The 25,490-nt window shown below is 46.3% G+C and overlaps 1 protein-coding gene across 5 annotated transcripts in view; it reads right to left on the bottom strand.

Annotated features, from left to right (window-relative positions):
• Positions 1–7,102, bottom strand: part of sema3b (sema domain, immunoglobulin domain (Ig), short basic domain, secreted, (semaphorin) 3B) — a 143,143-nt gene extending 136,041 nt beyond the window's left edge. The window contains exons 1-2 of one of the 5 annotated variants that reach the window (XM_078414213.1): positions 6,853–7,036; positions 5,909–6,077 (exon numbers count right to left, since the gene is read on the bottom strand). The gene's annotated coding sequence lies outside the window, so the exon portion shown is untranslated. The other 4 variants (XM_078414215.1, XM_078414216.1, XM_078414212.1 and 1 more) reach the window with 4 other exon arrangements.
• Between the last annotated feature and the right edge of the window lie 18,388 nt (positions 7,103–25,490).

Raw genomic sequence — 25,490 nt, 5'->3', positions numbered from 1 at the left:
TACTGCCTCACAGCACCATTGATGATTAACCCACTGAGTTACTCCAGGGATGCTGCCTGACCCCGCCGAGTTATTCCAGCATTTTGCGTCTATATACACTGGAATTTAGAAGGATGAGAGGAGATCTTATCGAAACTTATAAGATTATTAAGGGGTTGGACACGTTAGAGGCAGGAAACATGTTCCCAATGTTGGGGGAGTCCAGAACAAGGGGCCACAGTTTAAGAATAAGGGGTAGGCCATTTAGAACTGAGATGAGGAAAAACTTTTTCAGTCAGAGAGTTGTGAATCTGTGGAATTCTCTGCCTCAGAGGGCAGTGGAGGCCAATTCTCTGAATGCATTCAAGAGAGAGCTAGATAGAGCTCTTAAGGATAGCGGAGTCAGGGGGTATGGGGAGAAGGCAGGAACGGGGTACTGATTGAGAATGATCAGCCATGATCACATTGAATGGTGGTGCTGGCTCAAAGGGCCGAATGGCCTCCTCCTGCACCTATTGTCTATCTTCACAGCACCAGAGACCCGGGTTCAAATCCTGACCTCGTGTGCTGTATGTTTGGAGTTTGCACGATCTCCCTGTGACCACTTGTGTTACAGAGAGAACGTGCACACAGAAATATCCCATAGCATGTTCTCCACAGACACTTGTAAGCCACCTAGATAATTTTCTCCAGAGATCTTCATTCTAAGTGTGCCCATGTGATTTTATACACGTCTATAAAATCCCCCCCTCAGCCTCCTGTGCTTCTAGGAATAAAGCTCTAGCAGAAATCCAATCTCTCCCTGCGGGCCCTCGAGTCCCAGCAACATCCACGTAAATCTTCTCTGCGATCTTCCTAGCAGCTATAAAATTCCCACTTAGACAACGGACTGCACAGAAGCAAGGGCCTGGACGCGCAACGTGTTTGAAACTGGTGGCTGGAAGCTGTTCGCATAGACGGTAAGTGACAGGTGATGAACACATGGAGAGCTTTGTAAACTTAAAAGAGATGAAACTGTTTCCAGCGATCGAAAACCAGAGGGCACAGATTTCACATGATGAGCAAAGGAATCAGAAGGAAAAGGAGAAAACAAAACCACATCTGCACAACAGTCCTCTGTGATCAGCATCACACCGCCTGGATGGGTAGTGCCAGCAGATTCAAGAACAATTCTCCACTGTGAATTGGAGCCCTACTAGGAATGGGACACATGTTGACCTGGTGGTGATGTTGACCAGTTGGAATGAACAGTCAGAGAGCCAACACAAGTAAAGTGGGCTGAAAGTGCCCCTCATGTGCAAGGTTTGCATTTATATAGCGCCTTTTGCACCGCTTCCCAAAACACTTTCTGGTCAATGAATAATTCTTGAAATGGAGTCACTGTTACGATGCAGAAAATGCAGCCGTTAATTTAGACTATTGGACTGGAGAGAAACAGCGTGGAAATAGGCCCTTTGGCCCACCGAGTCCACGCCAACCAGTGATCACCTTGTACTATCCTACACACTAGGGACATTCTATAATTTTTACTGAAGCCAGATAACCTACAAACCTGCACGTCTTTGGAGTGTGAGAGGAAACCGGAGGACCCGGAGAAAACCCACGCGGTCACAGAGAGAACATACAAACTTGGTACAGACAGCAGGATCAGGTTTGAACCTGGGTCTCTGGCGCTGTGAGACAGTACCTCTACTGCTGCACCACTGTGCCGCCTTATGTGGGAACTTGAGAAGAGGCTACAGGGTACACATTTGTTAGGAATGGGATTGCCCTGGGTGCCGGCATTGGCGGGATGGGCCAAACAGCCTCCATCCATATCACAAGGGACTGTTGGGGGAGGAGGTACACTGCCCTTTGCCTCTTGAAATGAAACTATTGGCACAGGTCTAAGCCAGGACATCTCACCCACTTTCATAGCTTAGTAACATAGAAAATAGGTGCAGGAGGAGGCCATTTGGCCCTTCGAGCCAGCACCGCCATTCATTGTGGTCATGGCTGATCATCTACAATCAGTAACCTGTGCCTGCCTTCTCCCCATATCCCTTGATTCCACTAGCCCCTAGAGCTCTATCTAACTCTCTTTTAAATTCATCCAGTGAATTGGCCTCCACTGCCTTCTGTGGTAGAGAATTCCACAAATTCTTGTCACATGGAATCCAGAAAGAATTGGGATATATTACGTGGGGGATTTGAGACAAGCCCCCACTGGCTCACCACTAACCCAACCAAGACGCCATTTCCCGTAAGAAGGTGGGGTGCAGAAGGTGGCGAACAAAGTGGCTAGCTCTTGGGCACTATCTAGTGGACTCTCCCAGAACTACAGATAGCCTTGTCTCGATGGTATGGGGTAGGGCACCCTGTGGAAAGAAAAAACAAATAAAACAATCGGTTGATTGATTGAAAGATACAGCGTGGAAACAGGCCCATTGGCCCACCAAGTCCATGCCGACCATTGAGTAGACCAAAGGGAGACACAAAATGCTGGAGTAACTCAGCAGGTCAGGCAGTATCTCAGGAGAGAAGGAATGGATGACGTTTCGGGTCGAGACCCTTGGGGTATGTTCGGTACATCAAGTCTACTCCGCCATTCAATCATTGTTAGTCTATCTTCCCCTCATAACCCCATTCTTCTGCCTTCTCCCCATGATCCCTAACACACATACTAGTCAAGAATCCATCTATCTCTGCCTTAAAAATATCGATTGACTTTGCCTCCACAGCCTTCTGTGGCAATGAATTCCACAGATTCACCACCTTCTGAATGAAGAAATTCCTCCTCATCTCCTTCGTGAAGGAATGTCCTTTAATTCTGAGGCTATGACATCTGGTTCTGGACTCTCCCACTAGTGGAAACATCCTCACATCCACTCTATCCAGGCCTTTCACTACTCACTACTTTGGCGACCAACACAACGCTGTTGTCCATGTTCTTAAGGGTGCAGAAAAGATTGACAAAAATGTTGCTAGAACTTGAGGGCCTGAGCTAAAGGGAGCTCCATTTGTATGCTGCATTTGTGCGTCTGCATTTCAAGATCTAAAACACCCCATATTTATTGGGTTAGTTTTCATCACTGTTGCAATACAACAGTACAGTACAGGAGCAGGCCCTTCGGCCCGTAATGTTTGTACCAGAGATTAAAGCTGGGAAGTGGGCAGAGAAGATTTACAAGGATGTTGCCAGAACTCAAGAGCCTGAGCTTCAGGTTGAGCAGGCCAGGACTCCATTGCTTGGAGCACAGGAGGATGAGGGGTGATCTTATAGTGTATAAAATCATGAGAGGATTAGATCGGGTAGATGCACAGAGTCTCTCGTCGATTGAGGACCAGAGGTTTAAGGTGAGGGGGGGGATGCAGCAAATTAAAAAAAAATTATCACGCAGACACACATGGTGCATGGACCGAGCTACCAGAGGAGGTATAAGAAAATAACTGCAGATGCTGGTACAAATCGATTTATTCACAAAATGCTGGAGTAACTCAGCAGGTCAGGCAACATCTCGGGAGAGAAGGAATGGGTGACGTTTCGGGTCGAGACCCTTCTTCAGACCCTTCTTCAGACCAGAGGAGGTAGTTTAGTTTAGTTAAGTTTAGAGATACAGCGCGGAAACAGGCCCTTTTGGCCCACCGGGTCTGCGCCGACCAGCGATCCCCGCACATTAACACTATCCTATACACACTTGGGATAATTTCTACATTTACCAAGCCAATTAACCTACAAACCTGTACGTCTTTGGAGTGTGGGAGGAAACCGAAGATCTTGGAAAAAAAACCAATGCAGGTCACGGGGAGAACGTACAAACTCCATATAGGCAGCACCCACAGTTGAGGCAAGTACTATCGCAATGTTTAAGAAACATTTACACAGGTAGAATAGTTTAACGGGATATGGGCCAAACACAGGCAGCCTAGTGTAGATGGGGCATGTTGGTCGGCGTCGACTCTATGGCAAACTCCACAGCAGTTGGGAAAGAGTGACTAACACTTTTGCCTCTGATTCAGGAGATGCAGATTGAACTATCAAATTCGTCTACCCATCTTCCCAAATCTCGAGGTACTGAGCACAGGGGCTCAGGTGAGATGCAACACGGATGGAGCACCAGACAGTTGGAGGGGCCGCCTTGACACAAGATGTTAAATCTACAATCTATCCACCAAGTGGATATAAACAACGTCATGTATGTTGGTGGGGGTGGGGTATACTTCAGTCTGAAGAGGGGTCCCGACCCAAAACGTCACCTGTCCATTCCATCCCCAAAATCCAAAGAAAGTTCCTGACCCAAAACGTCACCTGTCCATTCTCTCCCCAGATGCTGCCTGACCTGCTGAGTTTCTCCAGCACTTTGTGTTTTGCGCAAAATTCCAGCAATTGCAGTCTCTTGTCTCAAAGAAACATTGCCTGACCTTCACAGAAACAAAGAACTGCAGACACTGGCTAATACACGATGACACAAAGTGCTGGCGTAACTCAGCGGGTCAGGCAGCATCTCTGGAAAACTTGAATAGGTGCATTTCAGGTTGAGATCCTTCTTCTTCTTCCGTCTGCCTATCCATGTTCTGCCAGACCTGCTGAGTTGCTCTAGCACTTTGTGTCATTGTCTGATCTTCCACTAAGAGTCATACAACACAGAAACAGTCCCTTTGGCCCAATTCGTCCATGTCGACCAAGATGCCCCATCAAAGCTCGTCCCTGTCCCTCTAAACCTCACCTGTACCCGACTGAACGGCTTTTATGTAGAAACAAGGAACTGCACAAAAGCTGGTTTATAAAAAATGGACACATAGTGCTGGAGTAACTCAGCAGGTCAGGCAGCATCCCTGGATAACATGGATAGGGCATTTTATTCTTGCCTCAAATCCTTGCTCTGGCTGTCCCTGGAATCTTGCTGAGTGCACATTGTCCACCACCTTTTCCACACAAATCTTCCTGTATTCCATTGGAGACCCTCGGACTACATTGCAACCCTCGGACTATCTGTGTTCGGACTTTACCTTGCACTTATCCACGTTATTTCCCTTTAGCCTGCATCTGTACACCGCAGATGGCTCAATTGTAATCATGGATTGTCATTCTACTGACTGGATAGCCCGCAACGAAAGCTTTTCACAGTACCTCGGTACACGTGACAATAAACTAAAGTCAAACACACTGCTCTGGAAACCCCGGCGGGTGTAAACAAATGCAACTTATTATTCCAATTGCCTTGTCCCAGAGGAACAGAGGCAATTGATACAGAGCAACAAACACAGAGAGAGGAAGCAAATCAATTATTATCCATCAATCTGAGATACAGAAAATGGAATTTCCAGCCGTAAAAAAAAAATGCATCCTACAAAATACAGATGTTTGAAAGCACATTTATACTTTACAGATGGAATTGATCTGTCTTTATCTTGTTTAGTTAACTTGATTTAGAGATACAGCGTGGAAACTTGCCCTTCGGCCCACCATGCGGACTCGTACACTAGCCCTATCCTACACACCAGCGACTATTTATAATTTTACCAAAGCCAATTTACCTAAACGTTTGGAGAAAACGTGAGCGGAAACCCACGGGTCACAAACTCTGTACAGACAGCACCCGTCGTCAGGATCGAACCCGGGATCTCTGGTCTCTGTGAGGCAGCAACTCTAACCGCTACACCGGCGCCGTCTATCCCCTTTATCATGTATCTATCTATCTGTACACTGTGGATGGATGGCTCGATCGTTGGCTGACTGGATACCACGCAACAAAAATACTTTTCCACTGTACCTCGGAACGCGTGATAGTAAACCCAACTAGACTGATAGTCCGCACCGACGTCTCCAATGTTGCACTGGGACACTTTCACAATCGCTCCCAGTTAAGAAAAACAGTAGCTTGGACTCATTCCACACACCCCTGCAAAATCAGCATTCTCGCTCACACAGTGATCCTTCCCCTGGTACCTGAAATCCCACAGGCGAGACACAGTCAGTCAAAGCTGAAGACAGCCACCGTCCAGCGAGTCGCAATCATCTGCAGCTTGAGGGGGTGATGGAGGGTTCCCCGACAACAGCTGAAACCGGTGTACACTGCCCTCCGATGTAGAGACATGCAGAGCGCAGCGCAGCGCACCTGTAGAGTGGAGTGGAGCGCTCCCGTTTCAATATCAACAAGGACTACATCTCAACAAGCGCCAGTCCCAGTTAAACTGCCCCAATCGCCCCAACCAAGAGATCCCACCCCCTCCCTCTCTCAACCTCTCCCTCTCTCAACCTCTCCCCCTCTCAACCTCTCTCCCTCTCAACCTCTCTCCCTCTCAACCTCTCTCTCTCTCAACTCTCTCTCAACCTCTCTCTCAACTCTCTCTCAACCTCTCTCTCAACTCTCTCTCAACCTCTCTCTCAACTCTCTCTCAATCTCTCTCTCTCTCTCTCTGGCGAGCATTTAATGCCACATCTCTCCCCCCCTATCTCCCTCTCCTCTCTCTCCCTCTCTCCCTGGCGAGCATTAAATGACACATCTCTCCCCCCCATCTCCCTCTCCTCTCCCTCCCTCTCCCCTCTCCCTCTCCCCTCTCCCTCCCTCTCCTCCCCTCCTCTCCCACCCCCTCTCCTCTCCCTCCCCTCCCACCCCCCTCTCCCCTCCCTCCCCTCTCTCTCCATGGCGAGCATTAAATGCCACATCTCTCCCTCCCAAGACAGCAGCAGCAGCAACAAACTTTACAAATTGTTTTGTTCGTCCCTTTTGAAAGAGTCGCGACTTGTAGACTTCTAAACAGTTGTCTGTCTGTACTGGAGCATGGCACCGCTCCTTGGTCTGATACACAAAGTCCTCAACACTGTCAAGACACGGCGTGCCACCAACATACCCGCCAACAAAAATCAGACGACAATAATGTTCACTTAACTGTACAAAGAGACCCATCAATGCATCTCACTCACTGTCTTGGCTCCAAGCGGGGTCGTGTCGCCACTTGCCGCGGGAGAGGAGGAGGTGAATGTCTAGTCAGTGCGGGCTGAGAGGAGGGGAGGAGGGAGGGAGGGAGGAGGGAGGGAGATTCTACTTGTCTTATTCCGGGAGCCTCCCCATAACAAATAAAGGAGACACGCACACAAGCCGGCAGCGAGTCCAGTCCAACCAACAAGCTGCAGCAAACCTGCCAACTCCTGAGACATTAAGAGATTAAAAACACACACACACACACACACAGGGAAAGCTGGAGGTGTGTCTTGGGGGAGAGGACGGGCCACCAGCAAGGAAGCTCTCTGCCTCATGACTGGCGTACTTTGAAATCACCTGCCGTCACTGAAGATTAGCAGAGGGTAAATGTGTGTAAGTAGAGAGAGAGTGGGAGGGAGTAGGAGAGTGAGTGGGAGGGAGTAGGAGAGTGAGTGGGAGGGAAGGAAGGAAGGTGGGTAGGCGAGTGAGTGGGAGAGTGAGTGGGAGAGGGAGGGAGTGGGGGTGAGAGGGAGGGAGTGGGGGTGAGAGGGAGGGAGTGGGGAGGAAGAGTGAGTGGGAGGGAGGGAAAGTGGGTCGGAGAGTGGGTGGGAGAGGGAGGGAGTGGGGAGGAGGGAGTGGGGAGGGGGGAGGGAGTGGGTGGGAGGGAGAATGAGTTGGAGAGTGGGAGGGAGAGTGAGTGGGAGGGTGGGAGAGTGGGAGGAGGGAGAGTGAGTTGGAGAGTGGGTGGGAGGGAGAGTAGGTGAGTGGGAGGGAAGGAGGGTGGGAGGGAGATTGAGTGGGAGGAGGGAGGGTGAGTGGGAGAGAGAGTGGGAGAGAGAGTAGGAGAGTGGGAGGGAGGGAGGGGGAGTGGGAGGGAGGGAGGGGGAGTGAGTAGGAGAGTGGGAGGGAGGGAGGGAGTGGGAGGGAGGGAGGGAGGGGGAGTGGGAGGGAGGGAGAGTGGGAGGAAGGACCTCATTTGTTTAATCTTTTGGAGGTACCAGTGTCTCCGTTGAATGAACTGCCGAATAGATCGGCTAAACACACAGTCTCTTGCCCAGAGTAGGGGAATCGAAACCAGAGGACGGAGGTTTAAGATGAGGAAGGAAAGATTTAATAGGAACCTCAGGGGTAACATTTTTAGACAAAGGGTCGTGGATGTATGAAACAAGCAGCCGGAGGAGGTAGTTGAGGCAGGTACTAGTTTAGTTTAGTTTAGTTTAGTTTAGAGATACAGCGTGGAAACATGCCCATCGGCCCACCTAGTCCACACCGACCAGCGATCCCCGTACACTAGCGCTATCCTACACACTAGGGACAATTTACAATTTTTTTTTACCAAAGTCAATTCATCCACAAATCTGTACTTCGTTGGAGTTTGTGGGAGGAAACAGGGAGAACATACAAACTATGCAGACATCACCCATAGTCAGGATCAAACCGAGGTCTCTGGCGCTGGAAGGCAGCAACTCTGCCACTGTGCCCGTTCATGGATAGGATAGGTATAATGGGATATGCGACAAACGTAGGCAGGTGGAACTAGTGTAAAAAGGACATCTTGGTCGGTGTGGGCATGTTGGGCCAAAGGTCCTGTTTCCACGCTGCATGACTATGATAATTACAGTATAGTGCTTGGGTTTGGAGACACAAGAGACTGCAGATGCAGACACAAATAATGCCTGAATTACTCCAGCAATTTGCAGAAAATTACTATGTGCGAATGAGCAAAACACAAAGTGCTGGAGGAACTCAGTGGATCAGGCCGCATCTATGGAGGGAATGGACAGTTCACAGGTTATCGGAACAGAATTAGGCCATTCAGCCCATCAAGTTTACTCCGCCATTCAATCATGGCTGATCTACCTTTCCCTCAACCCCATTCTCCTGCCTTCTCCCCATAATCCCTGACACCCGTACTAATCAAGAATCTTGAAATCTCCGCCTTAAAAATATCCAATTGACTTGGTCTCCTCAGCCTCCGTGACAATGAATTCCACAGATTCACCACCCTCTGACTGAAGAAATTCCTCCTCATCTCCTGCGGCACGGTAGCGCAGCGGTAGAGTTGCTGCTTTACAGCGAATGCAGCGCCGGAGACTCAGGTTCGATCCTGACTACGGGTGCTGCACTGTAAGGAGTTTGTACGTTCTCCTCGTGACCTGCGTGGGTTTTCTCCGAGATCTTCGGTTTCCTCCCACACTCCAAAGACGTACAGGTATGTAGGTTAATTGGCTGGGTAAATGTAAAAAATGTCCCTAGTGGGTGTAGGATAGTGTTAATGTACGGGGATCACTGGGCGGCACGGACTTGGAGGGCCGAAAAGGCCTGTTTCCGGCTGTACATATATGATATGATGATGATAAAGGTACGTCCTTTTATTCTGAGGCTGTGGCCTCTGGTCCTAGACTCTCCCACTCGCAATGGGAGTTTCGGGTTGGGAACCATTTTCCAATCATGTGTATTTGTTTTAGTGTTTGTCATATAGAAAAGCACAATGAAAATCTTATATTAAAAAGTCCACTGGATGTGAAGTGCCTTGGGATATCTTGTTGAAAGCATTCATTTGCACAGCACTTTTAAAGCATGAAAACTCCCCAAGGCACTTTAGAGGAATTTTTACCAAACAAACAATTGACAAATTAAATTAGTCGTGACGTGACTGCAAATTAATTGCTTGTTAGCTGAAGCAAAGTAATTTCTCGCCATATTTCGCACCAAATGATTGGGAAGCAAATAAACTGCTGATGCAGGAAATCTTGTACAAAGTTCAATGGAGCAAGAATGAGGCGGTGCAGTGGTGCAACCGTAGAGTTGCTGCCTCACAGCGCCAGAGACCCGGCTTCCATCCTGACTACAGGGTGCTGCTGTACAGAGTTTGTACGTTCACCCTGAGACCACCTGGGCTTTCTCCAGGTGCTTCGGTTTTCTCCCACATTCCAAAGACGTAGGTTAATTGGCTTCTGTAAATTGTCCCCAGTGTGTAGGATAAAACTAATGTACGAGGTGATTGCTGGTAGGTGCGGACTTGGTTAGCTGAAGGGCCTGTTTCCGCACTGTAGGCCTAAACTAAACTAACCCTTAAAAAGGTCAGCGATGAAGCATAAGCTCTATGTCGACGATAGACACAAAGTAACTGTGTAAGTAACTGCTGGAGTAACTCATCTAGAGAAAAAGGATGGGTGATGTTTTGGGTCGGAAGCCTTCTTCAGACCGATGCTGCCTGACCCACTGAGTTACTCCAGCACTTTGTGTCTATCTTTGGTATAAGTCAGCATCTGTGGTTCCTTTCCACATGTTAACTCTATGTCCTTCTCCATAGATGTAGCTTGACCCTCTGAGTATTTCCTGCACTTTCATCTTTTAGTTCGGACCTCCAGTGTTTTGCTTCATTTCAAACAGCACAGGAACGACCCTTTGGCCCACAGTATGATCTCTGCTGCCTGTTCTGTTATCCATGTTCTGATCATAGACCCAACATTTTCTGAATCAGGGAAAATGTACAGTCATGTACACCTTGAGTCATGAAAGGAATGTGTTCCTAGAAGATGTTTTGTGAAGTGAAATGTTGTAAATTGAGAGGCTGGACAAAATGCATCATTACTATTTTAGAGAGTGCGTTGCCAAGGGAACAGAAAATGCTCATGATTACAGAAAATAAATGATGAAACGCACCCCAAAGATTCAATGGCATTACAGCAAATATTCACAAATCAAATCACAAATCAAATGATTGGAGATCGAGGAATCGAGAAATAACATTTTTATTCAGCCTATGTACAAGAGCATTAGGTTCCTCACTCAATCAGTCAGTAAATACTGTGACCAGTTTGAAGAGGGGTCTCGACCCGAAACATCAACTATAGTTTTTACTCCACAGATCTGCTGAGTTCCTCCAGCCCTTTGTGGATTTTGCTCCAGATTCCAGTGTCTGCAGTTCTCCATTTTACTGCTGGTACAAATCGAAGGTATGACAAAATGCTGGACTAACTCAGCGGGTCAGGCAGCATCTCTGGAGAGAAGGAATGGGTGGCGTTTTGGGTCTTTCTCTCTTTCTCTCTCCACAGATGCTGCCAGACCCGTTGATTATTCCTAGCATTTTCTGTTTTTGTTTCAGATTTCTAACACCCACATTGTTCGGCTTCAGTTCCGAGGTGCATTCCACCACGCACAAAGACAATGTTGAACATTGGTAAGTACAGCACAGGAACAGGCCCTATTCTCTCTGACATTAACATCACCCCCATCCCCAATTCCTCCACGTCACCCAAAGCTAGGGGGGATTGACAGAGGCAATTATCCTACCAACTATTAGGAGGAAACCAGGGCACCTGGAGGAAACCCATGTGGTTACAGGGAGAGTGTGCAAACTCCACACAGAGAGCATTTAAAGTCAGAATCAGGCCTGGGTAGAGGGAGCTGAGGGGGCAACTGTACTCCCTGTAGATGGTTTAGAGATACCATGTGGAAACAGGCCCATCGGCCCACTGAGTCCGCACCAACCAACCTGTAGACTAGTTTTGTGTTATTCCAGTTTTGCATTCTACACACATTGGGGGCAACTTACAGAATCCAGAACCCTACAAACCTGCACGTCTTTGCAAAGTGGCACCAGAGCACCTGGAGAAAACCCATAAGGAGAACGTACAAACTCTGTACAGATAGCACCCCTAGTCAGGATTGAACAAGGTCAGTGGCGCAGTAAGCTCGCAACTCTACTGCTACGCCACTACGTGCCCAGGGGATAGTGTGTGTGTTGGGGGGGGATAACCAGAGAAAATACACGGTAATGTTATAAAAGGCTTAAGGGTCTCATAAAGCAGACAATATAACGTTATGGTAAATTTACTGGTGCACTAAGTTAAGACATCAGAAAACAACAACAGTGACAAAGTTAGTCATAGAATCATAGTCTTACAGTGTGGAAACAGACCCCCCCCCCCCCCCCCGGCCCAACTTGCTCACACCCACCAATATGTCCCCTCTACACTAGCCCCACTTGCCAGGCTTTTGGCCCGTATACATCTAACCTGTTCTCTCCATGTACCTGTCTAATTGCTTCTTAAATGTTGCGATAGTCCCTCCCTCAACTACCCCCTCCAGCAGCACGTTCCATACACCCACACCCATTCTTTGTGTGAAAAAGATCTGTCTGGTAGGTTTGTAGGAAGGAACTGCAGATGGTGGTTTAAACTGAGGATATACACAAAATGCTGGAATAACTCAGCAGGTCATGCAGCATCTCAGGAGAAAATGGAATAGGTGACGTTTCGTGTCGAGACCCTTCCTGTCTGAGGAAGGGTCTCGACCCGAAAAGTCACCTATTCATTTTCTCCGGAGATGCTGCCTGACCCGCTGGGTTACTCCAGCCTTTTGTGTCCGTCTTCAGTCTGCTAGGTTTACTGTGGTGCCACGGTCTTGTGCTTTCATGGGACTAGTGCAAAAGAAGAAGGCGCCACGAACACGGCATTAAAAGCCACTTTCAATGTGGTAGGGAAAGCTTGCAGAAGCAAGGGAGACATTTGTATTTTATGAAGCCTGGGGTGATGATTGACTTAAAGTGTGTTGCAGTCTCTTTATTGAGGAAGTTGTAAATACTGAGTGACTATCAAGATCAGAGAAGACTGAAGGTTATTTGGCAACGACAGAATTGTCGAACAACCCTGTTTGTTCGGCAATTTTAAAACAAGCTCCAACAAAACAGAAAAGTGTATTTTGCACTGGAAGGATCAAACCATTTCTCCAAACTACATGGCAATTCATTTAAAATATCTTTTAAAGAGAGAGAACTTGTTTGTGTGCACAGCTTTTGAAGAACCTTATGCAGCTGAAGGCAAATGAACAATTTTTCAAATGTCCTCCTTGTTTTAAAGAAGGAAACGAGGCAGTCAATTTGTATGCAACATGCTCACATGACTAGCAAAGTGGTTAATGGCCAGGTAGTAAATGAATGGATTCTCTTTTGTTCATCTGCAAGAACAAATGAGACCTTAGGTTATGATCTCACCCTGAATTCCAAACACACACAGCAAAAGTTAAGCCAGTAGAGCTTAAAAACTGGCCCTTCGGCCCATTGACTCCACCTACCATCAATCGCCTATTAACATTGAGCCTGATAGCAGAGGGGAAGAAGCTGTTCCCGAGTCTGGTGGTCCCTGTACTTTTTACCCGACGGGAGTGGGGAGAAGAAAGGATGACTGGGGTCTTTTATTCGTGCTTGCAGCTGCATCTCATTGTCTCAGAACACATACAAAAACATAAATTATATATGAACTATACATAAATTCTGCAAGGGCAGGGCAGGGCAGTAGTGCAGATGGTAGATCTGCTGCCTCAATTCGCCAAAGACACGGGTTTGATCCTGACCTCGGGTGCTGTCTGTGTGGAGTTTGCAGGTTTTCCCTGTGATTGCGTGTGTTTCCTCTGTGTGCTCTGGTTTCCTCCCACATTCCAAAGACGTACAGGTCTGTGGGTTAATTGGCCTCTGTAAATTGCCCCTAGTGTGTAGGGCAGTGGTTCCCAACCTGTGGGTCGCGACCCCAAACGGGGTCGCGACACCAATGCCATGGGGTCGTTAAATGATTTTGAGCTGATATGAATATTATATAAAACACGGTGAAATGCATATTAAGATAGTTATATAAATTCATACTATGAAACTAAATGTAACAGTTCCCTAAGTCACTCAACACAACGTGTTGTCACTCAAGCCAGTATTGAACATGTTTGGTTTCTGTTTTGTCTTGGTCGCGCCACCGCTGTCGCTCCTCCCACTTACCTAGTGTTGTACGCGCGCTTGCAGTGACACGTAGTTAGTTTTGTTCGAGTGATTCTTAACCCTTTAAAAATGAGTGTAAGAAAGAGAAAGTACAGTGATGATTTCTTGAAATGGGGATTCACTGACATAGTTAATGCAGGTGTGGAAAGACCACAGTGTGTAGTATGTTTGGAAGTTCTTGCTCATGAGTCTATGAAACCAGCTAAACTTCAAAGACATCTCGAAACTAAGCACCCTGATTTGAAAGATAAAAGTATTGACTTTTTTAAAGCAAAAGTTGTTGGTGTCAAAAGCCGCCGGCTTGATAGCAGTGGATTATTTCAAAACAAAAATGTAGCCGCCATTGAAGCTTCATACACGGTTGCATTAAGAATAGCACGTGCTAAAAAGCCACACACAATAGCTGAGAATCTTATTTTTCCATGCACCAAAGATATTGTACGTCTCATGATCGGTCCTGAAGCGGTAAATAAATTATCGCTTCTATCCGTGTCAAACAATACGGTAAAACGAAGGATAACAGATATGTCCGAGGATATTTTATGCCAAATTATTCAAGAATTAAAAGAAACTCCAACTGGGCTGTTCAGCATACAGCTTGATGAAACTACTGATGTGACAAACTTTGCACAACTTCTTGTGTATGTTCGTTATTATAAAAATGAAAAAATTAAAGAAGAATTCTTGTGTTGTAAGCCTCTGCAAACTTCAACTACTGCTGCTGATATTTTTGATTTAATTGATGATTTCTTTAATGAACATTCAATTGAATGGAAGAAATTATGCGGAGTTTGTACTGACGGGGCACCTGCAATGCTCGGCTGTAAGTCTGGCTTCCAATCGTTGGTTAAAAAAGTGACTCCAGAAGTAATTGGGACTCACTGCATGATTCATCGACAAGTATTAGCTACCAAGACGTTACCTGAACCATTGAAAGAAGTGCTTAACCGAGTGATTAAAGCAGTAAATGTCGTTAAATCAAGGCCACTTGCAACACGGCTCTTCAAAGTTTTATGTGAGGATTTGGGATCAACGCATGAAGCACTATTGTTTCACACAGAGGTAAGATGGCTCTCGAAAGGAAAGGCGTTGAAGAGATTTTTTGAATTAAGAGGAGAGCTTCAAATATTTCTCGATTCTCAAAATGCAAGCGAATATGAATCATTGTTGACGGATGAATTTACGTTGTGCAAATTGGCATACCTGGTCGACATTTTTGAGATATTTAATAGTGTTAATACAGGATTACAGGGTAAGGAAAGTACGATAATATCTTTGTCTGAAAACATATCGTCTTTCAAAATGAAATTGGAACTCTGGATCACCAAAATTAACCATAAGAAATTATACATGTTCCCAACACTTGTCCAATTTGTTGAAGAAGCGGCAAATGAAATTAACATCGATGACTTATATAGCTTGATACAAGAGCATTTGGAAATTCTTACTGTTCGATTAAGAAGTTATTTTCCTGATGAATGTTGCAAATCTTTCTCCCTTACAATCAACCCATTCAATGCCAATGTATCTAATATCCCTGAAGCAGCAGAAGAAGAGTTCATCGACTTAAAAAACAATTTTGAAGCTAAATCATGGTTTGGTGAATTGCAACTACAAGAATTTTGGGCAAAAAGTTTCCAAAAATTCCCAGTAATATCAGAAATCGCGATAAGGAATTTATTGCCCTTCCCAACAACTTACTTATGTGAAGCAGCATTCTCCCAACTTCTCATCCTTAAAAACAAATACCGAAATAAATTAAATCTGGAAGACGACTTGAGGTGTGCCATATCGACAACGGAGCCCAGGATAGAATTGCTAGCTAAAAAACTGCAATACCAGCCGTCTCATTAAAGTCAGTTCATAAACATATTTTACATAACGGTGGAAATTTGTGTGTTCGAACAATTTTGAATTGATTTGCAATTAATTAATGTTTGTAGGAGCTTTGGAATTTTTTATGAATAAATAATCTATAATTCAATAATCGCAATATATGGCAGTTTGTTGTACAAAAACCGAATGTATATATAAGATATTTTAAGGGTTGGGGTCGCTTCATGATTGCTTGTTCTAAAATGGGTCGCTATATTTGAAAGGTTGGGAACCACTGGTGTAGGGAGTGGATGAGAAAGTGGGATAACATAGAACTAGTGCGAACAGGTGATGGATGGCTGGCGTGGACTCAGTGGGGTGGATGTTCACGAACGCAACTTGCTCCAGTCATGTGGTAGGTTCAGAAAAACGTGATAAACATTTGACTTGTTGAGAAACCCAGCCCTGTAAAGTTGTTTAGTACACAATTCATTGGTTAACCACTAACCACAAACCACGGGCCTCTTTTTAAAAAATTGTTATCTGTTACCAATAAAACAGAGTTGTGAAGCGGAAGGAAAAAATGACAAGTCAAATCTCAAAAAGACATATCCCATTAAAAGACATTCAGACATGGACACGGATAGGAAAGGCTTAGAGGGAAATGGGCCAAATGCGGGCAGGTGGGACTAGTGTAATGGGGCATCTTGATCGGCAGGGGCAAGTTGGGCCAAAGGGCCTGCTTCCACACTGTATGATTTTATGACTCTTTGACTAACAGCGATTAAGAACCAGCAATCTGAGACAATACTGGAATAAATGTCTACTTTGATCTTGGCCTATACCAAAAAGAAAACAGGTTCAGGAGGAAAACAAAGAAAATAATTGGTGTGATAGATGTGGCAGTCCTGCCCTAGAGGGATGGCACAGTGGCGCAGTGGTAGAGTTGCTGCCTCACAGCACCAGAGACCCGGGCTCGATTCTGATCCATGGGGAGTTTGTACGTTCTCCCCATGAGTTTTCTCCCGGTGCTCCGGTTTCCTTCCACACTCTAACATCGCACAGGCTTGGAGGTTTAGTGGCTTCGGTAAATTGGAAATTGTCCCTAGGGTGTAAGATAGTGTTAGTGTGTGGGGATTGCTGGTCGGCCTGGACTCGGTGGGCCGAAGGGCCTGTTTCCGCACTGTACCTCTAAAGTAAACCAAACTAAACTGTCTGGTCAATTCAAGTCAAGGTGAGTTGATTGTCATATGCACCAATAAAGTGAAGTACATGTCCAATGAAAATTTTTAGGTTCAGGTTTATTATTGTCATGTGTACCGAGGTACAGTGAAAAGCTTTGTTTTGCATGCTATCCATTCAGATATAACACTATACATAAATACAATCAAGTCAAACTCAAGGTTTTCACAGGTAAAGCAAAGGGGAAGAGGCAGAGTGCAGAATATAGTTCTCAACATTGTAGTGCATCAGTCAACAGACAATAGGTGCAGGAGTAGGCCATTCGGCCCTTCGAGCCAGCACCACCATTCAATGTGATCATGGCTGATCATTCTCAATCAGTACCCCGTTCCTGCCTTCTCCCCATACCCCCATACCATCAGACAGTACCCCAGCTTATGGAAGGACTATTCAGAAGCCTGAGAAGAGGGGAAGAAGCTGTTCCTGAGTCTGGTGGTGCGCACTTTCTAGCTTTACCTTTTGCCCGATGGGAGCAAGGAGACAATAAGGAATGACCGGGTTTGATGCTGGCCTCGGGTGCTGTCTGTGTGGAGTTTGCACGTTTTCCCTACGACCGCATGGGTTTCCTCTCGGTGCTCCAATTTCCCCCACATCCCAAAGACATTTGGGTTTGCCGATTAATTGGCCTCTGTAAATTGCTACTGGTGTGTCGGGAGTTGATGCAAAAGTGGGGCAACGAAGAAGCAGTGTGAACGGGTGATTGATTGTCGGCGTGGACTTGGTGGGCCGAAGGGCCTGTTTCTGTGCCGCATCTTTTAGCAAAAATAATAAAGTTGGACTGTTGTAGCTGCTGCATCCTGGGACATCACAACAGTACCAGATACTGGGGCAGCACAGTGGCACATTGCTGCCTCACAGCGCCAGCGACCCTGGTTCAATCCTGAGCGTGGGTGCTGTCTGTACGGAGTTTGCACGTTCTCCCTGTGACCAAGTAAAACACTGAAAAGAAAAAGACTCTGCAAACCACAAGTCCATGGCAGTTCATGAGGTGGTCCGCAGTGTTCCGTTGTCGAGGAAGGAGACACAAGGAACTGCAGATGCTGGTACCTGGAGCAAAACACGAAGTGCTGGAGGAACTCAGCGGGTCAGACCGAAGGGCCTGTTTCACCCTGAGACTCATTGAGACTGGGACTAGAGCACTGTGTATGTTGACCCCGATATGAAGATACCGCTGAGGCACAGCTATCGCAAGATCCTAACTGTTAAATCGCCATTAGAGGGTGATTGACATTTATTGTAGATAAAAGAATAACAGACAGAAAGAACAAACAAGGTATCTGCACTGTTGCGCAACATCGAGAAAACAATCTAGCCCTGGGTCCTTTGTTGTGGGTGTGCGATACCTTGGAAACATCTTGAGAGGTCAGGCCAGTTAATGAGATAATTCACCAGCATACTTTAGAGACAGGTACGCGAGGGATAAATGTACCGGCTAACCTTCTGCTATGGAGCCTGCAAACCTAATCCAGCTGTGAAGTGATGGCTGATGATCGATGGTGTCTAAATGGTATTTTATAGCCAAACACTCGATGCCATCGCAAACTGGAACAGTGAGTCAAGCAGCAGATCAAAGGTGAGAACGGGCAGATAATGGAATATCTTAGGTCAACAGTGTGCAAAGGTCCAAAATGTACACTGGCTACAAATCCTTTCATATATAATTTACCCAGAGTCATGCATTTAATAAATAGGGTGCCCCGTGGAGAAATCAGTGGAGAAAAAAAAAACTACTCGGAATTTGACTGCTTTAAAAGCTTTAGAGCTTGCTTTTGTTAACGGGAGATTTGCACCGACAATGAAGGAAACCGTTTCCAATTCCAGCAAGTCGCAAAGTGTTCTGCAGACTTTGGAAATTAAAACACAAATTAAAACAAAAATGGAACAAAGAGTCTGTGACCTGAAATGTTAACTTTTGGGGTGTACTCACTGTGGGGATTCGGTGGGCCGAAAGGCCTGTTTCCATGCTGTATCCCGAAACACGAAAACTAAGAGCAAATGGGGTCTTGGAGACTGAGAGCAATAATGCATAGAAACAGACCCTTCAGCCCAGCCAGTCTGCACTGGACATCAGTTTAGTTTAGTTTAGAGATGCAATGAGGTAACAGGCCCTTGGGCCCACCGAGTCCGCGCCGACCAGCGACTCCCGCACACTAGCACGATTCCACACACACTAGGAACAATTTACAATTTTACCAAAGCCAATTAACCTACAAACATGTACGTTTTTGGAGTGCGGGAAAATATCAGAGCTCCTAGAGAAAACCCATGAGGTCACTGGAAGAACGTACAAACACTGTGCGGACAACACCCATAGTCACGATCGATCCCAGCACTCTGGCGCTGTAAGGCAGCAACTCCATCGCTGCGCCACCCCGCCACCATCGGGTACATACTTATTCTAATCGATTATATTCTTCCTATATTCCCATTAACACTCCTCAGATTTTGTCATTCACACCCAGGGGCAATTTAATTGGCCCGTTAAACCCATCCCATGTCATTGAGATGACCCACGAGGTCACAGGGAGAACATGCAAGCTCCACACCAACAGCATCTGAGACGGGAATTGAACCTGCGTCGCTGGTGTTGACTGGCAGCAGCTCTACCGGCTACATCACCGTGTCACACTCAAGAGTCCTGGCCAACATTCATACCCCAGGCAATCTTGCCGTGTATCAGTCGATGGGCTGGAGGCAAAGACCCGGTGGGCCGCGGCCCGTCGGTGGAAGCCGGCCCCCTGCTCGTCCCCCAAAGACCAGAGGCCGGGGAGGAGAGAGCCAGCGATGGCGGACGCGAGGAGCAAGGCCGGTAGGAGTGTGAACCGGGGTCGTGCCTTCCACGCCCTCAAGGTCGGCTGAGGGAGGCACCCCCGAGGCACAAAGGAGGCCGGGCGAGGAGAGGGACGTTGGTTCGCTGGATGAAGGAGTGTCTGGGGGCCCAGTAGCAGCCTGGGACTCGCCTGGATCCGGGCACCACTCCATAAGACCTACAACGCGAACCGGACTTTGAAAATGGTGCCAAAACCTGGCGCCTCTTGCATGCAGGCTCAGTGGACTATTTCTACACACTTTGCTAATCGGGGATTGCATTTCGGTAATACTTTACTGAACTGTATGCAAAAAAAAGGATTTCACTGTGCATTTGCACATGTGACAATAAAACACCATTGACCATTGAATCCTTGTGCTATGCAACCTTGATTGCCACATTTCCTATCTTACAACACTTCAAAAGAGCATTTCATTGGCTTTAAAGTATTGGGTCCATCTTGAGGTCATGAAAGCGGCTATAGAAATGCAAATGTTTCTTTCTATTCGGTGCATTTGCCTTGTGAAAGGTAAAATAGGACTGGTGCAGGGAGACAAATCTCCTGAAATAATTTCCTCATGAGTTGGTGGGACTTTTGTTTTTGTTCAACTTATCCATCGTCTTCCCACACTCAGGAAAAGTGACCTTTCTAACCTTCAGGTCAGGGTTGCAACAACAACAATTAACATTGACATCGTGCCTTCAATGCGGCAACAACAGGGCAACTAAAAGCTGGAGAGGAAGAGTGGTATAACGAGGGGAGTTACGAAGTTATGGCCTTGGCAGCTAAATGGTCAATGCGCATTTGATTAGTATGGGTGTCAGGGGTTATGGGGAGAAGACAGGAGAATGGGGTTGAAAGAGAAATGTAGATTGGCCATGATTGAATGGCAGATTCGACTAAGTGGCCTAATTCTGCTCCTAGAACTTATGAACCTATGAGCAACCACCATAGAGGCATACAGCACGGAAACAGGACCTTCAGCCCAACTCGTCCATGTTGACCAAGATACCCCATCTCGTCTAGTCCCATTTGGCCCATATCCCACCAGCGATGGAGTGATTCAGTTCAGGGATGAACAAGAGATATCGTGTGGGATATCTCAGAGGGAGGTATTAGACAGAGCAGGTGAGAGAGAAAGCAAACATTTTCCAATGCAGTAGTCTCAATGTTTATAAATCCTTGAGCCAACTCAATTCTAATGTAGAATTAGCCAGTGGGACATTTAATATCCTAATATTGTTAACAGCTAGGCAAGTAACAGAGCCTTAATCAAACTCCTGCCCTGACTTCAGCAAAGCACATAGTGCTGGAGGAACTCAACGGTCCAGGCAGCGGCTTCAGACTTAAGAGATACAGCGCATAAACAGGCCCTTTGGCCCACCGTGTCTACGCCAACGAGCAATCCCTGTACCCCAGCACCATCCTACACACTCGGGACAATTTACTATTTTTTACCAAAGCCAATAACCTACAAACCTGTTTGTCTTTGGAGTGGGGAAGAAACCGGAGCACATGGAGCACGCTGTCACAGGGAGAACGTACAACGCTAGCTAGGCAAGTGATCACAGAGGGGGAGCAGTGACAAAAGGCTTAGTTTAGTTTATTTTAGTTTAGAGATACAGCGTGGAAACAGACCCTTCGGCCCACTGAGTTAGCACCGACCAGCGATCCCCGCACATCAACACTATCCCACACTAAGGGACAATTTTTACATTTATACCAAGCCAATTCACTTACAAACATATATTTCTATGGAGTGTGGGAGGAAACCGAAGTTCTCAGATCGCAGGTCATGGGGAGAACGTACAAACTCCATGCAGACAAGCGCCCCTAGTCAGGATCGAACCCAGGTCTCTGTCACGGTAAGCACTGTTAGCCAGCAACTCTACCGCTGTGCCACTGTGCCACCCAATAGTCTCACAGCACTCAAGGTAGAGAGTGGGGAAGAGGAGAGAAGTCATTCAAAGTAGCCACACTTTGAGGAGGTTTTGCACTTCCCTTTCGTTGCCTGTCCAATTTGGACAAGTCAACATTAGGTAATCTTCTAGTCTAGAGCAGTATGGAGCCATTTTAGTTGGGAAACACGCAGTCGGCTCTGAATTAGTGCCACGTGGTATCTGTGGCAAAGCCTAGCAACAGTCCTGTGACAAATCTGAGATATGGAGTATGTACAGGCAGATGAGATCAGTTTAACAAGGCATCATGTTCAGCACAATTGTGGGCTGAAGGGCCAGTTCCTGCCCTGTACTGTTCTACGTTCATTTACCGAAAGAAACATCTTTCTTAATCATAACCATTCCGCAGAGGAGTAAGCCAGGGAGAAGGCAGGAGTGCTGTAAAACCTCAGCACATTCTTAAACCAAACAACCAGGAATTTACTCCCTCGTGCATGTCAACACACGTTATCAATAAGCCTTCGGGGTGGGAAAGGAGGGGGTAGGGGAGGGTGGGGTGAAGGGGAATCTACAACAGAACGCATGTCGATCCACAATCTGAGCAACGCAGAGGTCAAAAGTGCGAGGGAACAGTCATCTTAGGTGAAGTAAGTGCTCGTAGAGTGCCCAGGATGTCAGGAACCAAGGTTCCACCTGCTCCTAATTACTGCCGGTTTGCAACTGATGTCAAAAGGTACAGGGCAGCTAACACTGTCCACTCTGCTCACTCTACCTGCATTCCAGGGTGGGACCGCACAAGGGGATCTGATAACGTGCAGGGAACGATGACACAGCGACCTGGTAAAAGCAAGAATATTCTACAACTTGTAACGTCACCAATTCCACAGATAATACGGAGCCAAAGAACTGCAGATGCTGGTTTATACCAATGATAGACACAAAGTGCTGGAGTAACTCAGCGGGTCAGGCAGCATCTCTGGAGAAAAAGGATGGGTGACGTTTCAAATCGGGATCCTTCTTTGGACTGAAGAAGTGTCCCGAGCCGAAACGTGACCCATCCTGTCCTTGGGTGCTGTCTGTATGGAGTTTGTACCTTCTCCCTGGGTTTTCTCCGGGTGCTTCGGTTTCCCTCCAAATGCCAAAGACGTGCGGGTTTGTAGGTTAATTGGCTTCTGTAAATTGGTGCTAGTGCATAGGGAATGGATGCAAAAGAGGGATAACATAGAACTGGTGTGAGCGGGAGATTGATTGTTAGCGTGGACTCAGTGGGCCAAAGGGCCTGTTTCCATGCTGCGTTTTTTTTCAATAATAAAGTTCGGCTGTTGTATCAGTGATGTAGTGGGGCCATCACAACAGGAACAGATATTATGTAGAGTTCATAAGTTCATAAGCTCATGTCATAGGAGCAGAATTAGTCCGTTCATTCGATTGAGTTTACTCCTCCATTTAATCATGGTTGATCTGTCTTTCCCTCTCAGCTCCATTCACCTGCCTTCTCCCCATAACCCCTGACACCCGGAGTGATCAAAAATCCGTCAACCTCTGTCTTAAACATACCCAGTGACTTGGCCTCCACACCCTTCTGTGGTAATGAATATGCAAACAGTTTTTCTCACACAGCTGTCTGTAAGAGAAATATTCTCTCATCTTTATAGTATTGCCAATTCCATCAAAAACATCCTTCCAAACTGGAATGATTTAAGTTTCCACCAAGAGAGCGTCAAAAGTGAGGGGGAGCCACCGAGAATGAAGAGGCTCGGCAGGGAAAGGGGCCACGAGAATGAAGAGGGACTCAGCAGGGGAGGGGCCATGAGAATGAAGAGGGACCCGGCAGGGGTGGGGAGTGGGGGGGCTGCTCTCATGTGCGACAGCAGGTAGAAGATAGAACTGTTGGGTGAACTTTTGTAACTTTGTCAGCGCCAGAAACATGTGCTTACAGTATATACTACCTAGGTGAGGTCCGCCGTGTGTACTACCTAGGTGAGGTCTGCCGTATGGTTTTACCGGGTTGTATGCAAAACAAAGCATTTCACTGTACCTGCGTGCATGTTTAGTTTAGTTTAGTTTAGTTTAGAGATACAGCATGGAAACAGACCCTTCGGCTCATCGAGTCCGTGCCGACCAGCGATCACCCCGTACACTAACACTATCCTACACACACTGGGAACAATTTACAATTTTTACCGAAGCCAATTAACCTACAAACCTGTACATCTCTGGAGTGTGGGAGAAAACCGGAGCACCCGGAGAAAACCCACGCAGGCCACGGGGGGAATGTACAAACTCCGCACAGACAGCACACGCAGTCAGGATTGAACTCGGGTCTCTGGCGCTGTGAGGCAGGAACTCTACTGCTGCACCACCCCGTGACACGTGATAATAAAGTATCGTTCAATCGTTGATCACACTTTGCACATTATAAGCCCACGAACAAATCCATGATGTCCCCTTATGCAAAAAGCATAAATTACCAGCAGCGGCCCCTTTCTGCATTTGAACAATAAAAAAAATTGGATTGTTCAGGACTCTAATGTAAAAGCCACCTGCTCCACACCAGACTCCTTCTTTCCAATACCACCAGATGCTACGCAGGCCCTGAAAGAGGGACATAGCCCTTGAAGTTACAGCTTAGGACATAAACATGGCTTGAAGCCAGCTAGGTTGATCCACCTTCGCTACTGTATCAGGGAGAGGAACTTGAGATGAATGTGTTGTGTTAGTTCACACACTAGAACCCCGCGACATCATTTTATCGAAGCCTTACAGATGTGGAATGTGGATAAAAGCAGCTCGGCCCGTGAATTCTTCATAGCCAATCGACCATGTATAACTGCTCTGTTATGCACTCGTACCCAACCTTGTGTGAAAAGGTAAGACTTTCAACAAACTAAAACACTATCACATTTCCCCTTGGCCCCTAAAAGACGATCAAACAAAATCGCCAATTCAGCAATCAAGCTTAGAAAACACAGCCGTTCCTATTTGATTCTTCAAGGAGTTCAGAGCGTACCATGTTTATCGCTGTCTATTGAAAAATACATTTAAACTAATGAATTAACTTAACCTCACATAACCTATTTTATCTCGTCCTCAAACTTAATCAAGTAATGGGAATCATCCTGATTATAATGGCACTCACAGTTAACAGGAATAATTGAGACAAGGAGTATCTTGTGAACATTTGATTAATTAAAGTAGTGTCTTGGGATTATCACATATTTTAATCAGTTGTTGCCATTAGTTCTTTATTATCACATGTACCGAGGTACAGTGAAATTCTTTTTTTCCAGTTCAGTAAATGATTACTTTAGTTTAGATTAGAGATACAGCATGGAAACAGGTTCATTGGCTCACCGAGTCCATGCCAACCAATGATCGCCTAAATCCTATACGCTAGGGACAATTTATAGAAGATAATTCAACTCAGTGATGGGTCACAACCTTTCGCAAGCAACAAAGACAAGGAACAAGCCTGAGATTTCAAAATCTGTTCAAAATCTATTGCATGGAACAGCTCCGTGCAACATCCGACACCTCAGGTCCCCAGTGTGAAAGAACTGCACTCCACCACAGTGCTCGGCTTGGCCAGGCCAGGGCTTGGCCATCACGACAACAGCCCTTTATGGCCAGCAACAGCTTGGATTTTTAACATGGCACTAAAACCTGCCGACTCTTAGACATGGTCTCAGTGGGTTATTTCTATACACTTTGCCTGGGATTGTGCTTGTGTGTAGTAAGTTGCGGCACAGTGGCGCAGCGGTAGAGTTGCTGCTTTAAGGCACCCGAGATCTGGGTTCGAGCCTGACTACGGGTGCGATCTTTACGGAGTTTGTCCATTCTAACTGTGACCATGTATATATAATCATTAATAAATATAAATATATATTTATATAGAAATATAATATGATATATATATATATATATAATATATTATATCTGTGCACACACAAACATACACACATATATAATATTATATATAATACCCATATGTTTATTTATGAGTCAAGTGTGTTAAGTGTGTTATATGTTCCGAAATGGACCAATGAAATTCTTACTTGCAACAGCAAAA

Source organism: Rhinoraja longicauda, chromosome 17, assembly GCF_053455715.1.
Source record: "Rhinoraja longicauda isolate Sanriku21f chromosome 17, sRhiLon1.1, whole genome shotgun sequence".
In the NCBI taxonomy this organism is placed as follows: domain Eukaryota; kingdom Metazoa; phylum Chordata; class Chondrichthyes; order Rajiformes; family Arhynchobatidae; genus Rhinoraja; species Rhinoraja longicauda.
Note: the sequence above shows the minus strand (reverse complement) of the source record. Positions and strands in the feature narration are given on the sequence as shown.